The 17,527-nt window shown below is 40.9% G+C and overlaps 1 protein-coding gene across 1 annotated transcript in view; it reads right to left on the bottom strand.

The window, feature by feature from the left end:
* Positions 1-17,527, bottom strand: part of CMKLR2 (chemerin chemokine-like receptor 2) — a 31,685-nt gene that overhangs the window by 13,543 nt on the left and 615 nt on the right. The window contains exon 2 of the mRNA XM_089523232.1: positions 7,603-7,774. The gene's annotated coding sequence lies outside the window, so the exon portion shown is untranslated. The remainder of the gene's footprint in view (positions 1-7,602; positions 7,775-17,527) is intronic.

Raw genomic sequence — 17,527 nt, 5'->3', positions numbered from 1 at the left:
TAAAGTAGTGTCAAACCTCCTTATTTCTGCAGTGCGGATTAAACCAGTAAAGGCTGTTGTCCTGCAAATACACACTTGGGAATTCATATCTCACTTAAGCTTAAACTCTCTAGGTGGGCTTCTGCAAGGCATTTTGCCTCAGTCTCCTCATCACCAACGTGGATATAATGCAGGTATTCTTTCAAGGATTGTTGTATGGAATGCTGAAATCTAGTAACTGAAGTTCCATAGGGCTCTTCCACAGTACACAGTTATAGCACTATGATCCCACTTCATTTGACATGGCTACCTCCTAAGGAAGCTTCCTGGGGTTTGTAATTTGGTTTCTGCCTGGAGATTCAAAAGGCCCCTCTCTCTGCTGCCTATTCCAGGATTCCACAGGATTTTGCTATGACAATTAAAGTGGAATTAAAGTGCTATAACTCTGTAGTGTGAAAGAGCCCTGAAACAATATGGAATATGTCATTGAACATTATTGTATTGTTGAAGTTGTTTTTAGCAATTAATATATATATATATATATATATATATATATATATATATATTGCAGAATGCAGAGACGTATGGTGAATGGTGTACAAAGTACAATTGTGGGCAATTTCATCCATTTAATCACAGAATCAGAATTGCAAAAAAAGAAGAAGACATTTTACTGTAATGTCAATTGAAATCTGATAATTTGGAGGAACTTGTCAGGAGGTTTTTCTCCAGTGTGGACTCTCTGCTTTACAATATGGTTGCTCCTCATTCCAAAATGTTTATATCATTTCCGCTTCTAGATGCCACACTTCTACAATTACCGAGGAATATCCTCCACAGTCAACTCTCCCATTTCTTCAGTGACTCAGAACAGAAAGAATGTTCCTCGATAGTCTATCCAAAACCACAGAGGACATCTATGAAATGGAAGAAGCGTTGGTGCTCTTGTAGTTGGATACCTTATTATTTCTTCTAGCTAATTTTCCTGAACAAATTTGTTTAAAATAATTTCATATTATTAAACTGCCTTCACATTATTTAATGGAACCAGATCAAGCTACACAAATACTTTTTCAGTCTATTGTTTTGAAATTCCATTTTATCAGCTGCTTGCTCAATGATATTGAAATATGCAGCAGAAACCCGTGTTTTCTGTTGACAAATTGCCACTTGCAATAACTGCCACAAAAGGCAGCCAACATGTTGGCTCCAGGCCATCTATCTATCTATCTATCTATCCATCCATCCATCCATCCATCCATCCATCCATCCTATGGCCCCTAATGCTGTTTTTGCAGTGTCTGGAACCCCCCAGAGTCTCCTTGGATGCCCCCTTCCAATAACTATATGCAAAAACCATTTGGAGAGGTTTCCAAGAGCAATGTGTTTGTCTTTCTAGAGGCTGGAAAGCCTCCAAATACACACATCAGACATATGTTCTCGATGCTTTATAAAAATTTAAACTGAAGTAGACAACCGGCTATTACTCTCCCTCCATTTCTAGGGCTAGTGCAGTTCACAGATCTTAGAGTAAAAATTGTCTCTTGAAACTTCTGCTGTAACCCACCCCACCTTACTAATACTCTTTGGAAAGTAACTGGTCTATGGTGCAAAACAAATTCCCCTCCCATCCACCTGGAACAAACCTCAGGGCACTAGAGGCAAAGAAGATTACTGCACACAGCTTTTAAACCACAATTCGATCTGGGGGGGAAACTACTTTGGCAATACTTATCGCATGCCACTGCCTCTGACCCATAGCTGTTGCATCCTGTGCCACAATTATTTATTTATTTATTTATTTATACATACCCCACTCTTCAGCCAAAAGGCCATCAGAGCAGCTTACAAATTAGGTTGTCCCTTTTTATTGACAGGGGAAACCTGTTAATGACCTCCCAACTATGCTAGTCCCCGGGTATGAAATGTTGCTGACAGGTCACTGGCACGATTGCCAGTCACTTGGTGTCAGTGTCCCCTCTTCTCCCCCTATCCTTCTCCCCCTCATTATTACCAAACAGCCCAATTACCATTTTTATTCTCTTTTTTAAAAAATTCCAAATTAAATCATAGTAGCAAAGCTCTAGAATTGTACAAAACAGTGTGTGTGTGTGTGGGGGGGGATCCCAGAAGGAATGCTGGGTAGGGTAGAGGGCAGAGAAACAGAGTTAAGAGGGGTCCATACGTGCACATGATGGTAGGGCAATCATGCAATTGCAAAGATGTGCAGTGATGAGAATGAGGCTTGTGCAGTAAAGCTCAAAGGCAGCGCATAAACCATGTGATACTCCTTCACACTCCTCCTCCATGCCTCCATAATTATAGAAGTTATTAAAAGTTAGAGTTACATTACAAAAGGACTGAAATTACTCCTTGCTAACTTACTATTATATTGTAATGTTGTTGTACATAATTTATTAGGAGGAGGAATTTGTCATTTTTAATTGTTTATTTCCAAGCTCTGGTCACTCATCTGCCATAGGCAAAATGTTGGTCCAGTTTGGAAGACTACCCAGAGCACTGCCATCACAACTCATAAGCATATAGTTTGGAAACAAGAATTGGAGTGATCTCAGGGTGCCCATCACTGAATTCCAAGTTCAATGAGACATAATGTTTCCCAAATTTTAGTTCTGTATAATATCTTTTTTTAAAAAACAAGCATGAACATTTTTCAAGCCAAGTCAGTGGGGGGATGACTCTTATTAGCTTAACTTCTGTGCAGAGTCCATAGTTTGCAAGACAATACATGCAAAGATACTTAATGTTTGAGATTTGTTCCAAAAGCAAATTTTGGCTTCGTTTGTCCAAGTTCTAATTACTTTCTCCTTCTTTAGAGAACAACAGCTGTAGTTGATGTTATTTTTTCTGTGTCTTATTCCTAGTTGGCTTCTGTCTATTTCATGATTGTGTGTTTTGAAATAGGTTTGTAGTTATATTAGAATAATCTGACTTCTAAAAGGCAAATAGTACTGCAGACCAACAGACATGATTAAGAGCTCTGTGATAAGACATGCTGTACCCGGAAAGAGAAACTCAATGCAAACATACCTGGAATGTGTGCTGGGACTATGTCAGTGTTTCAGGCTATGATAGTTCTTGTCTGAGCTGCTCAAACAGTGGAGAAATTGCCATTTTAAGGTTCGTCAATATCCATCTTTGCTCAAGGAAAAGCTTTTTTTAATTATTCTTCTTCTCTTCTGCCTTGGTATAGGAGGCATCTGAGTGGGATTGGGCGGGTGTTGGAATGTTACAGGGTATTTACAATCATGGACAGTCAAAAATAGTCCCAATGAGACTCTTTCAGATGGTGTAAATTTATTATAGTAGCACAGCTGTTCTTCCAACTGACTAGAGCTGGGCTGCAGTTAGGTTGCTCATTCTCATTGGCTCCACTGATTGTAACATTATTATTTCTGGTTAAGTGCCTACACAGATTGCAGCCCATGAAGGCCTCTGTCTAAATTCATCCTAAACTTCCATGCTTTATACGTGCCAGCATTGAGAGACAGTGCCCAAATACACAGGTACAAAGCAGTATAGAAGAACTCACCATCAGTATTCTTTCTAAAAATATGTCGGCTGGTGGCTTCTCTGTCAGTATAATAGTATAATAATGACTCCACTCCAGGTTTTAATTCACATGTTAAAGGAGATGAACCCCTCCCCAAAATATGTCCAGCACTTTGGAAAGCTCCAATAAAGTTATGAAACTACAGAGCGGGTTTGCTGCCTCCTGATATGGAGGTCACTACCCACCTTGATGTGACCTCCAGCATTGGACTAGAGCCCAAGCAGTGACTCAGTACTAAATCCAGATTCTAATATAACATTCAGTTTCCAATAGAAGCTAATCATAAGCCTTTAGGAAGCACCCAATTGCCTTCTACTAATGTATTGACTGAAGTGTTGAATTAGGAATGGGAAAAGAGATTAAAATCCTCACCTTCCCACCACACCAAACAGTTTAAGATAACATCCACTGCGATATATTTCCTAATCAAAGCTTTCATGTCGCATGAATGCTGTTAGCCCAACAAATGATACCCAGCTTAAAAGAACAAAAGAGACAACCCTATTTGATCTCTCATAGTCATGCAAACAGGCAGGCTTGGAGTTTTGCTACAGCAGTTGTCATCTTTTGATGAAAACATAGCAAAACAAGAACGAAACCCAAGTCAGTGTATCTTGTTCCATATTATGCCCAAGAGATCATTGTATTTGTGAACCACAAAAATCACTGAAGTCATGTGTGTGTGTGTGTGTCTTTAAAGGGAAACAAGCCAAGATTCAGAGTCAGAAAATGCAGGGAAATAAAGAGGTGCATGTCATTTCACATATTTCTGATAGCCTTTAGGGCTGAAGGGCGGGGTATAAATACCATAAATAAATAATAAATAATGAATAAATAAATGATTAATGAAGGTCAACTGAATAGGATACTGAAAAGAAAGGTCTATGGCAAGACAACTTGCTTTAAAGCCATCCGTTTTTACTTTATATTTCTTACTGTCCCATGAAGTAATAAAAATATGAAAACAGGTGGGGAAATGACTTTCAAGGAGAAGCTGTGTCATCAACTTTTAACTTGAAATCACATTTAATTCTAAAGGGTATTTGTACCTTGGTTTCCTGTTTATCTGTGACTGGGATAAGTCCTGATCTACTATTTTGGAACAATATATCAAGGGACAATTCATGGTTATTAAATTTATCTGATGTCTGTATATTTTAAAATGGTACGCCGAACATCTTACGGAAATTAACTCTGATATTATTCCCCCCCCCCCCCCCAATCTACCAACATTCGCTCACCCATAGAGACAAGCTAATGGTGTAAAAGATGGTCATTGATAGCAAATTCAAAGAGTTTTAACAGCGGGCAAAGTGTTACCAGATTCAGGCATGGAGCTCTGATGGGAGTGGATGAGTCTTGTTCAGCATGAGTGAGTCTGCTTGTGCCAAGAAGTCAAGGGAGAAACAGACAGAGTTTCTATCTGTGTTCAGGGAAAACCAAATTTTGGTTGCCCAAAACAGGCGCACATATATATATATATATATATATATATGGAGAAATGGGATCTGAGGCAGTTTCTAAGAAGTTGAAAGGATTTTTTCCAGAAGGAAGAATGGCTATAGGTTTGGGGAAATATTAAGGCAAGCAGTCTAGATGTCTCACACAAAAATATGTCATTTCCAGAGGTAAGTGCCGTTTGATTTCCAGACTTTTGGCAAGTACCTGGTGCATTGCCCTCCATCAAATATCTGTGTGAAGGGATTATGCAGATTCCAGCCTCAAAAGACCTATCCTGTCTACATACATTAGTGCTCTCCAGCCAAATCTACCTGATCTCCATATTCGGGTAGGCTCTCGTTCTCAGTAGGGTAACAAATAATTTTTAAAAATGAGGAATTAACTTGTTAAATTACTCACTACTGTTACTATTACTGGGCTGGAAATAAACTAACCACATTATCCACTGTATTGTTAACCCATTCCATTTCTATTTTGAGGGTATTGGTACATTTCCCTTTCCCAAGCACAGTAGGAGGCTACAAAGCTGTTCAGCTTCTGCTCCTGAAAACAGGACTTTGTTTGCTTTCTGTTCTTGTTATATGCCTTAAAATCTACTCCAACCTTATTCTAGGATTATCCAAGAACGATGTACTCAGAGGAGGTTTGCCATTGCCTTCCTCTGAGGGACAGAAATGGGACTTGTCCAAAGAGCTTCCATGGCTGTGTGTGGATTTGAACCTTGGTCTTCTGAAGTCCTGCTCAAACATCCAAACCACTACAACAGTGCTGGCTCTCACTTTCTACTCAATGGGGACAGTGATGGTTTTGGTGAAAAGCTAGTAACATTCTGGAAGCCTCCCCGAAACGCTAATAGTACTAACAATTTCTGTGAGCAAGCATTCTCTACGGCTATGGTTCTAAAATTGTTGTTGTTGTTGTTGTGTGCCTTCAAGTAGTTTCCAACTTATGGCAACCCTAAGGCGAACCTATCATGAGATTTTCTTGGCAAAATTTGTTCAGAGAAGATTTGCCATTGCCTTCTCCTGAGGCTGAGAAGGTGTGACTTACCCAAGGTCACCCAGTGGGTTTTATTACTGAGCGAGGAATCGAACACTGGTCTGAAACCACTATGCCACACTGCCTCTCACTTCTAAAATACTCTACCACCATTATAACACTGCAGTAATGCTTACACCATTAGCACCTGTCTCCATGTGGGTTTGATTCCAGTTTTAATAAAGAATAAACTCATAGAAAGCAGAGATCAGTTTCAGAGGCAGGGATGGACACTCCCTAAAATGAATATTGTTTCTCCCACCCCTCAAATTCCTGCTGCAGGGAATTTTGAAATAGCTTTGTCAGTTCCCACTACCAAAAGTAATGAGCTAGAGGCAATGTATTAGCATTTAATACCTTATCTTCTGGCTCTGGTAATGCCATCAGTGCACACAACATTCTTCAAAATAACGTGAACAATTAATACAGTCCTTAGGGTGTAGCCCTATTAACATGAGCCCCATCGTGTGATGCTTCATGTTCAATTTTATTACCTTATGTATTATCATCTTAATGTTGTAAAACATTTGTTTTTAATTTTTTATCCATGTTTGTATCTTGAACCTGTGGTGTAGATTTTTATGATCAGTTTTATAACAATGTCTCATTTTTAGGTACTGTACTTCTAATGTACTTATATTGTTTTACAGCCATACAGCACTCTATATACATTTCAGAGTCCATGTTATTACATTTTAGTTCTTTTCTATTTGCTTTAGAATTTCTATAGGATTTTACAGTGTGTTTTACTTGTTTTAGCGTTATTTTGTGTTATTCTGAAATGGCCTAAGGGCTAATCAATAAACATTTCTTTTACATGAGCCCCACTGATGTCAATGGAATTTACATTTGAGTTGACAATAGCCTAAATCCAACATTGTGACAGTGCTCTGCCACTAGTATGATGTAAATTTCTCTTCCCTCTACTATGCCACCTGAAAATCAGAACTGAAAGTTTTCCCCACTCTTTGGAGCATATTTTGGGAACGTACAGGGAAGGGGGTGGAGTGGTAAATGGGTACTGCTACCTTTTCAGTTCCAGTGATAGAACTGTCAGCAGAATCATGCAAGTGAATAATCCCCAATATGACACAGTGCTGAAGAAGCACCATATAGTCATGCAGCTGTGGCTATGGCACCCTTTTTTGCGGCTCCTTTTTGCACCCTCGAAAGGTCAGATCGGGGTTATGGAGTGTGGTTGCCACAGCCCCAATCTGGCTAGGGCAGTCTGTAGAGCCCCAAACTTAGGTTTGCCACCTAGCCTGTCCTGACTCTCCCAAACTAGCCTGCTGCCCTCCAGTAGCAACTGAGACCCTCTCACATTGCCCGTGTTGCCAACCTCTCTGCATGGGAGGAAACCCATTTTTTCTTTCACTTCAGGCAGCAAAATGCCTTGGATTGTCTGACTTCCCACAGGTTTGTAGCCAGATTAAAAACCTTTATTAGGGTGTATGCACAACTGGTCACAGTTGGGTATACTACTGGGTAAACATGCATTGGACTCTGCTGTTAATATCAGAAGCATTACATTAAATTTAAAACACACTTACCTAGGTTGGCTTCTTGATGGCAACCTGTAGCAGAATGTTAAAGCTCTACAGTTGTTTTATCAACTCTGCAGAAATCCATAGTCTATACAATACTTGCACTTGCTGCTGCTAGGGAATTTTTGATGTTCTTTTTCTAGCCTCACCAGGAAAACCAGTGTTTCAGGTCAGCTTTCTAAAGAAAAAGAAAATATCTCTGAGCAGTACAGCTAACCATTAGTTGATTCATGGATTACTAGGGTGACACCCTCCTTGGCTCTGTCTAATGCCAACTGATCCAAAACATCTGACAGATGCAACTGTGTTCACGCCAAACCTCCCATTTCACTGATGCCAGACTGATATGGTGTCCAGTCTATGAGCAACTCTATCCATGCTCTCCCAACCCCCAACCGGAGCACCAGGCTCCCAGCCTGCAGAGTTGTGCTACATTGTGTTAGCACACCCTGCATATCCTGTATTTGGGGTCCCCATATTTTCATAGTTCATATCTGGAGGCAGCGTGTTCTTGAGAGCTTGTGATGACCTTTAGGAACACTAGGTACAGTTCCCAGGAGAAAAGACTCAAGGCATGTGGAAGATCCAGGTAATAACACAATCAAGACTGCATGGATGTACTCCTTCCTTCCTCCAAGTCCACTCCACCAAGAGACAAAGGAGGTTTCATTGCATTGAAGTAGTAAGCCAGTTCTCTCTCTCTACGTCCTGCCAACCTCCCTGTCCATTCACCCTGGTGTCATCCTGATCCAATCACTGTTTTTATCACCTTAAATTTAAAGTCATCAACTAGTCTGGAATCCCATTGTCAATTCCTGGGAAAGAACATTAGGCCTTTGTTACCTTGCCAAATAGCCCTTCCCCAGAATCTAGTTTTCAGGTATAAATATTGGTCTCAAAAATCGAGCCTTTGCGCACAGAGTATACTTGCAATTGTCCCAGGTTGCACTCCGTATATGTTCTGGGTCACCCTCAGACTTCAGTCTGAGACTCTCCTGCTTTCCGTGGTCTACTCTTCAGACAGGTAAATATCACCCTCCTTTAAAAAAAACCCTCAAACGCCGCTATCCAGTTTCCATATTTCCATTTTGGCTGGCTCTGAATGCTGTGTCTGTGTGGATTGCAATTGTATGTTTGTAATTGTATGCTATATTTTTCTAAATAAAACCTTAATTCACCCAGATCTGGAGTTATTACTGGTATAAACAGATACAAACATTCCTAAAGGTTATCCACCCTCTTGCAAAGCTAATTTCCCAAACATTTAAAGTAACATTGACATAAATATAAAATTTATGTAAAATATCTTCTTTTTTATGACACGCATGACACAGAAAGAGAATACTTCTCCCTCAAACACACCTTTTTCTTGTTCTGAACGTAAAAGCAATACTAACTCAATAATAATCTCTGCATCCTGATCATTTATTTTCTTAAACATAACTTCTCCTAAATTTACTCCTATTAAATATACAGCATCAAGACTACATTTATTTTATTTATCAAATTTATTTTATTTTCATTTGCCAAAGAAGAAAATGCAAAGGCAGGCTTAGTGCTGGACATAAAGAAAACAAAAATAATGCCCACAGAGGTTCTACATAAGTTCAACCTAGATAATGAGGAAATCTAAATAGTTAAAGATTTTCCATACCTTGGATCAAATATTAACCAGAAAAGAGACTGCAGTCAAGAAATCAGGAGAAGACTAGGAATGGGAAGGCCATCTATTAAAGAATTAGATAAGATCCTAAAATGTAAAGATATACAACTGAGCACTAAAGTTACAATTGTCCAAGCCATTGTATTCCTCAACACCATGTATGGATTTGGGAGATGGGTAGTTAAAAAATGGATAGAAAAAAAATCAATTCATTTGAGATGTAGTGTGGGAGAAGAGTGCTGAGAATACTGTGGACAGCCAAAGAGACAAATAAATAGGTCCTGGAACAGATAAAGCCCAAACTCTTCCTGGGAGCCAAGATTACAAAACCGAGGCTGTTGCACTTTGGCCAAATTAAGTGAAGGCATGATTCACTAGAAAAGACAACAATGCTAGGAAAGGTAGAGGGTAGTAGAAAGAGAGGGGAAATGGACTACAGGTGGCTAGATTCAATCAGGGAGGTCATGGGCTTGAATCTGCAGAACCTAAGCAGAGCAGCGGAGGACAGGGGAGCATGGAGATGTCTCATCTACAGGGTCCCCGTGACTGGGAGTTGATTCTAAGGACATTATCACACTGGGAAAATCAGGGGATTAAACTGTGATTATCTCATGAAAATCACACTATCACAATTAAGATTTTCACACGACATCACGATTAAAGAGCAATTATCCCAGAAATAACCAGGCAATAAATAGCAACAAATCATTCATGGGGAAATCCCATGCATGATTTGTTGTTGTTTATTGCTTGGTTATTCCTGGGATAATGGGTCTTTAATTGCGAAGTGTGTGAAAATCTTAATCATGATTTTCATGGGATTAATCACTGTTTAAACCCCAAATTTCCCTGTGTGATAAAGTCCCAACAATAACAACAGATTTCATAGCTGAAGGGTTTTTATTTTTATAAAGATTTAATATGTTACTCTGCTACCCAGTGTGCACAGGAACTTAAAAGCTTAGAGAAAAGGCATATTACTGTTTGTAGCACCCCCCCTTCTTTCTAATCTCCACCCTTCTTCCACTCTTTTTCTTTCTGCTTTTCTCTCCCCTTTTCACTCATGCTCATTCATAATTTCCTTCTCACTATCCTCTCCCCATATAAGAGAGCAGGAATAGTCTCTTTACCCACTTCTCACCTAGAGTTTCCAGATCTCAGGCGTGCCTTGGTCCCCTTTTCTTCAGGCCTCATGGTGAAATCTCAGTGCAACATCACTATATTGGGGGGAAATGAAACCCTGTGTGCTGCTGACCACAGTAGTTGGAGTGGTTGCAGGAAAGAAGAGTCAGCATGGAGTAATACTGAGCTTCCTCAGTATTTGCTGCCTCAGGAATTGCTGAATATGGTACTACAAGACTACTGCTTTGTATCTTTTCCAATCTTATTATTAACGGTTTCAGTTCTGCCTTCCACACCATCTCCTAAATACTTGAAGTTATTTCAGTCTAAAATACAGAGGGGCTGCACAACTGCTAGCAAAGGGTGGCACAAATATTTGTCTTCTTTGCCTCTGTGTTGCCGCTTGGTTTTTCCCCCTCACTTTTAATCCTTGGTTTCGTTTTTCTCTGGCTCCATCTACACTATTTAGATATCACTTTAGCTGCCGTGATTCCATTTTACAGAATCCTGGGTTTTGTGAGGCACAGTCACACTTTGGCAGAGAAGGATAAAGACCTTGCAAAACTACAAGTCCCAGGATTCTGAGATCCGTCAAATTACCAACCTAGAGAGCTTCAAGAAAGCTGTCAAGACGGATCTCTTCCGGCTAGGGTTGCCATAAATCAGGACCTCCAAACCGGGACAAATGTAGGACAACATATCAAAATGTAGGACTTTTAAAAAGGTCCTACATTTTGATATGTAGGCCTCGCCGAGGCCTGGGAGGGCTCTCCGCGGTTGGAGCTCCAGAACTCCGACCGCGGAGCCGCCTCCAAGGCCCTGGGAGGGAACCTCTCCGCGGCCGGAGCTCTGATCGCAGAGCCGCCTCCAAGGCCTCGCCGGGGCCTGGGAGGGAGCCTCTCCGCGGCCGGAGCTCCGACCGTGGAGAGCCCTCCCAGGCCTCGGCGAGGCCTTGGAGGACCCCACGGCCGGAGCTCCGGCCACGGAGAGGCTCCCTCCCAGGGCCTTGGAGGCGGCTCTGCGGTCGGAGTTCCGGAGATCCGATCGTGGAGCCGCCTCCAAGGCCTATGTATTAGTTAGTTAATATATTAACTTGTTAATTTTTTTTGTAAGAAATGTACAACTTGGTTTCAGTAGTAACAGTTCAATAAAATTATTTTACAAAGTTATGAAACTTTGTTTTGCTTGGAAAGGTTTCAGTCTTTGGACTATAAATCTCATATGCTGTTAAAAGCAGTGCTTGTAAAAATATTAAAAGTTAGGGAAAGTTTGGATTGTTCTAGTTTAGAACAATGTTCTTTCACCATTCAACTACCTGGCTGGCAGAGCGAGACTGGGCTGGAGTACCACCATCTCCAGTGGCTTATCCTGAGGTGATGCTGAGGCATTGCCACTTGGCATGGTCAGCAAAGGCTTGGCTGGTCCAAGTAGACAATGCTGTAGTGGTGATGGCAGTGGCAAATATGAGAAGGATGGCAACCCAGCCCTCCACCTGGCCTAGCTTAGCCTTCACTGACCATGCAAAGCCTTCACCAACCATGCAGTGCCTGGCTGAGTGGAGGAAACTTTGTTAGTGGCCTACACACACACATATACATATGTCTTCACTATCTTAACTTCCTCCATCTGGCCTAGTGGAGCTTTCCCCAACCATGTTGGGTGGGGTAGATGAGATATTTTAAAAGCAGCAGAAAATACAGAAGGGCAAATAACTTAGCATGGTTGCCTGATCTAAAGCTGGACAGTTGCTGGGGGTGGGAGACCAATAAGTACTAAGGAGACAGTCTGTGTTGTTTTTGGAATTTCTTATAGCTACTCCATTCCCCATTATACGTACTCCCTTTTTAAACTTATATACTGTATTTAGTTACATCTTATATATCCCCAGCTGGCCTAAAGCATTTTGCTGTCAGAGGTAAAGGACCAAATTTTTCACTGCCACCCTTGCTCCACAGCTACTCATAGGCAGGGTCAATCACATTTTGTACCCCTGGCAGAAAATTCATCAAATACCTTTCCACTTGTTGACAGTAACAATACAAGACAACTGTTAGGATGAACCTGAAAGCTGCTGGAGAAGCTCAGCAGGCACATTCTGTAATTGAGTAAATTGAGGAGATAGGTTGCCATAAGGACAGGTTGTTTGGCTGTTTTCCTTTAGACAATGAGAAAATGTCCAGAGATTACTTTAGGAAGGGAGAAAGTCTTCTTCCCCTTCCTTTGAGTTGGGATAATGTCATTCAAGCTGTGGGAAACTTATGTAGTTTAAGTTTCCTAAAGCGTCAGCCTTTGGTAAGGAAACAAAAAATATTTAAATATCAAAAATGTAAAAACCAAGCTTGTTAGGGTTTAACTTTAAAATCAGCAGAGTAGCGGAAATGTGCTCAACTATGCTTCCCTAAGAACTGAGACTGGCTCCAAAAAACAACCTAAGTAGCCTGAAGTTCAAACAAAAGTTTACTAATGGCTTTAATCTATATTTGCATAGAAGCTATATCCTAATCTAGCTAGTGAATAGTTCAGGTAAAAATAAATATTTATCTCACCATCTTTCCAAAGAAAATTTAAAGAGAAGAGGAAGATTGAAAACATGCAATTCAGATTAAAATCTTGAGAGAGTATCTGTTAGTCATCACATGGTTAGTTTGAATGGGGGGAGCTTGCATGCAGGAAATCCCTATCTATCTGAGGAAGGAGAAAGAGAATGCAAAAATCTTCCAACAGGTTAATACCACTTTAACTGTCATGTTGTTGTTGTGTACCTTCAACTCCTTTCCAACTTATAGCAATCCTATCATGAAGTTTTCTTGGCAAGTTTCTTCAGAGGAAGTTTGCCATTGCCATACTCTGAGGCTGAGAGAGTGTGACTTACCCAAGGTCACCCAGTGGGTTTCATGGTTGAGCTGGGATTTGAACCCTGGTCTCCATAGTCATAGCTCGGTCTGTCTGTTAACTGTCATAGCTTCATGTAAAACTGCATGAACATCACAGCTGGCATATTTAATCCTAAACAACCATTTGTTGTCATTTTGTCATAGCATCAGTTCACAAATCAGTGTTTCAAACTGATTTACTGTTTTTTCTCCTTTAATTTTATTATATCTAATAATCCCATACATGGCATAAATTTGTACATTATGGAGTAGAAGTAGGTGGAACTAGGCCAAAATATACCAGGTGAAGATTTGGTCGATGTGGTCATTCTCCCCAGCCACAGTTTGTGCAACAGCTGTCCTCCTGACACATATAAGGTTGAAAACAACATTTTTCAATTATTCCTCAACGTAATTCCTCCCTGTATCTTAAAAGCAGCTTGTTAAGTGCCAGAAATGTTTTTCACTTGACCTCTAAAATAAATAAATAGCAATGTTGTGAATAAGTTTTTGGAACATCCACAAGGCGTGGCCTTTTTCATATAATAAATGACAGCTGGCAGAAGAAAGTGTTAGATAATGAAAAACAAGCCATAGCATTTGGGCTACAAAGTAATATAGGCCAAGATGTTACAGAAGTGTACACAGGGCTGGGTGTACCATAAGGCTGGGTGAGGCCACCGCTTCAGACCAAGATTTGGGATGTCTTCAAAGAAATTTATACATTAGGACAGTGATGCCCAAACTCTGGACCTCCAGATGTTTTGGACTTCAGTTCCCAGAAGCCTCAGTCATCTTGGCCAATGGTCTGGGATTCTGGGAACTGAAGTCCAAAACATCTGGAAGGCCAGAGTTTGGGATTTACTGCATTAGGATATGTGAGTTTACAACTGCACAAAATGTGAGGGCTTCTTTCTTCTAGAGTACATTTCCATTGCCTTCCAATGGCCTAAATTAGTATCATCTCTGAAGATACAGTGGACTCTTGGTATCTGCTGGGGTTTGGTTCCAGGATCCCCCATGGATACCAAAATCTGTGGATGTTCAAGTCTCTAATGTCTCTTTCAGATGCCAGCCACAGATGCAGGCGAAACATCAGGACTAAACTCTTCCAGAACACGGCCACATAGCCTGAAAAACCCACAAAAAATATGGATACCAGCTGCGAAAGCCTTCGATTTCACATGCTCTGTCACTTTTGTTGGTGGCGCCCATTCCTGCCCCTCAACTATGCTCAATTGGATCACAGTGGGAGATGCAAAATGGAGGCTGGACAACAATGCTGACCAAAAAAACAACACCAGCAGCAGAAAGAAGCTGTGCAACTTTATTACTTTTGGGCAGCCCCTCTCCCAAACTGTTGGGAAAATTTCTCCTTTCCCCAGAGAGTATTTGGCAATATGCTCTCCTCCATTGTGTTGCATACGAATAAGATGGAGAATTTCAGAAGGCAATTTTGAGATTAGCATTGGCAGTACATGTAGGAGTAATTCTACTGTGTTAAATGTCTCTCTGAAAAAAATATACTGGTATTGTGAGGCAAAAAGAAGTCCTGCATTTTTCACTAAGGAGATGAAAAGTGACAGTTGTGCTTCAAATAAAGTTTATTTTTAGTAGAAGGCCCTGCAGCCAGAACATTCCTTATTTCCTAATGGATAAAACACAAGAGTGCCACAGCACCGGTTTCTTTTTGTTACGATGCCATGCTGTGACAAAAATAGACCAAATACAAGGAAGGAGGTTGATAATTTATTGATAAGCGTTACTTTGAAAGAACAGGCCTAAGAACATTAACTCAGCTGGAAGCTATTTAAAAAGTCTTGGAACATCTGCTGGGTGGTATTAAAACCCCATGTTTCTTTAGAAGTCACGGAATATTACTGTGCATTTTACCATGGAGAAGACTACATTTATGAAAGCCCAGGATGCAGAAAAGGCAGAGACTTATCAGTTACAGTCCAATATCTCCTATAAAATTATAGCAATGCACTTTCTGTAAAGCCAGAAGGCCACAGATGGACATGTTTGTTTAGGCCGGAGGTATTTTCATCTTTACATCCTTGTGGTGAACATAGGGTTGCCATAATTGTCCACTTTTACCCTAGCCTAAATAACCAAACCTCATCAGATTCTGTCTGATCTTGGAAGCTAAGCAGGGTCATCACTGGTTAGTACTTGGATGGTGGACCACCAGTGAATATTAGGAACTGTAGGTGACATTTCAGTGGAAGAAACTGTCAAAATCACCTCTGAGTACTCATTGCCTAAGAAAACCCTATGAAATGAATGGGATCACCATTCGTCGACAGGAAACTTGAAAGTGTATACATATATAAACCCTGCCCTTCTACAACAACTATCTGCCTCCCCCTTTTGCTCCTACATACTTGCTACACAATCAATCATTATGACTTATGATATAAGCCAGGCATCCACCAACTTCTGTAAGTCCCACTGATGTCAATGGCATTTTCTCCAGCGAAATCAACAGAAACAAAATATTCTTCTCTCTGGCTGAATCAGACTTTTACACTTCTCTGTTTTGGCTGCCCGCTGTTTTGTTTTCCTATATAGCTAAAGCTTGCTCATTTTTCCTACTGAGAAAAGAGCTTTGCAACACAGTTTAAACAGCCAGCTGGTTATAGTGGATCTATACAGTACAATGCAGCAGCTGGTTTTCCAGGGAAGAGCAGCCTAGAAGTGCTGATCTATGAGAGCCCCTACAGCAGGTATTTTGGGGAATACGTGATACAAGTCACATGTGTGCCAGTGTGGATCCCAACACATGATTCTGTTTTAACTGTACACATCTTCTTCGTTTGAAGTTATAGCACAAGTTATACCATGGTTCTTTCCATACTATGAAATTATGATCTCACTTTAGTTGCTGTGGTTGCATCCTATGGGATCCTGGTGATGCAGTGGTTAAATGCTGGTACTGCATCCACTCACAGCCACAAGGTTGTCAGTTCAATCCTGCAGGGATCCAGAGTCCATTCAGCCTTCCATCCTTTTGTAGGTCAGTAAAATGAGTACCCTGTCTTGTCCGGGGCAATTGACTTACACATTGTAAACTACTTAGGGAGTGCTAGTTCACTGAGAAGCATATAGAAATGAACTTGCTATTGCTATCTTGGGTTTATAGTTTAGTTGGAGGCACCAGTGGAGGATTCTCTAGCAGAGGATTTTAATGGCCTTTCCCTCTATTGTCATTCCTAGGATGCCATGGCACTTACAGAGGAGTCATACTACTCTGTCTAGTATAGTGATCCCCAAACCTTTTCAGGCCCTTTCCTCTTGGGCAACAATCCTAGCTCCCTCAATGCCTATTGCTTGATGTCAGGTCTACTGTTTGTGCAGCAACCAGCCATCCAGTAGCGCCTACGTCAGCCGTGCCCAGCTTGCCACTGCCTCCTCCTCTTCCTCCTCAGCTGGCTTCCCACTTTTCTCCCCAGCAAGGAAGGACTCTCAGTCCAAGAGAGGCAATGGACTCTTTCGAAGAATTGACCCCAGATACTCCTCCCCCTGTTTCCCCAGAGACATGCCTTCCCCCACGCATCTTGGTGCACATGGCATGCTCTCACTGATATATATCACAGAAATATGTCCTGGAGTGGTAGACAAATATGCTTACATAAACAACTGAGACCAGGACACTGACCAGGACTTCCTCAACTTCCCTTCTACCTTGTGGAAAAAAACCTCTGTGGTGCAATCACTAGCTCTGGGCCTGGATAGTACAAATGCAGGTTCCAACTCCTCTAATATTATGAATGTTATCTGAAAGGGTTATGAAAAACCTGCTGCCTCACAAAGTTGTGGGAGAAAGCGTGGCTCCAAAGTCTTTGGAGAAAAACGTATTATGGGCACAAATAGATCCAACCAATCCTCCTTGACAGTGCCCATCTTCCAAAGGCTGTTAGAAAACTCTTTCAAAACACACAGCAGGAGGGTTTTACAGAAAACACTGAAAAGATAGGGAGAACCTAACAATGGCAATTACACTCGATTATCAAAAATATCCTCAAGGAATAAAACCAAAACTAAACAATTATCAAAGATGACCATAATATTATGTAGATAACCACACTCTAGTAATATTAACAACCACACCGATACATAAAGAAAAGTACCACAGAAAACTATGGCCTGTTACAGACTGCCAAAATAAAGCTGCTTTGGGTCTCTTTGGAGGTATGCTATTTAAATGATGCATGGGTCCTAAGAGTCTGGAGGTCGCACCAAAGCCACACTCCATTCCTAAGCACTGGAG

Source organism: Sceloporus occidentalis, unplaced genomic scaffold (assembly GCF_023333645.1).
Source record: "Sceloporus occidentalis isolate IW3139 unplaced genomic scaffold, rSceOcc1.0.p SCAF_4, whole genome shotgun sequence".
In the NCBI taxonomy this organism is placed as follows: domain Eukaryota; kingdom Metazoa; phylum Chordata; class Lepidosauria; order Squamata; family Phrynosomatidae; genus Sceloporus; species Sceloporus occidentalis.
The sequence above is the reverse complement of the archived record's forward strand: the minus strand, read 5'-3'. Positions and strand labels throughout refer to the sequence as shown.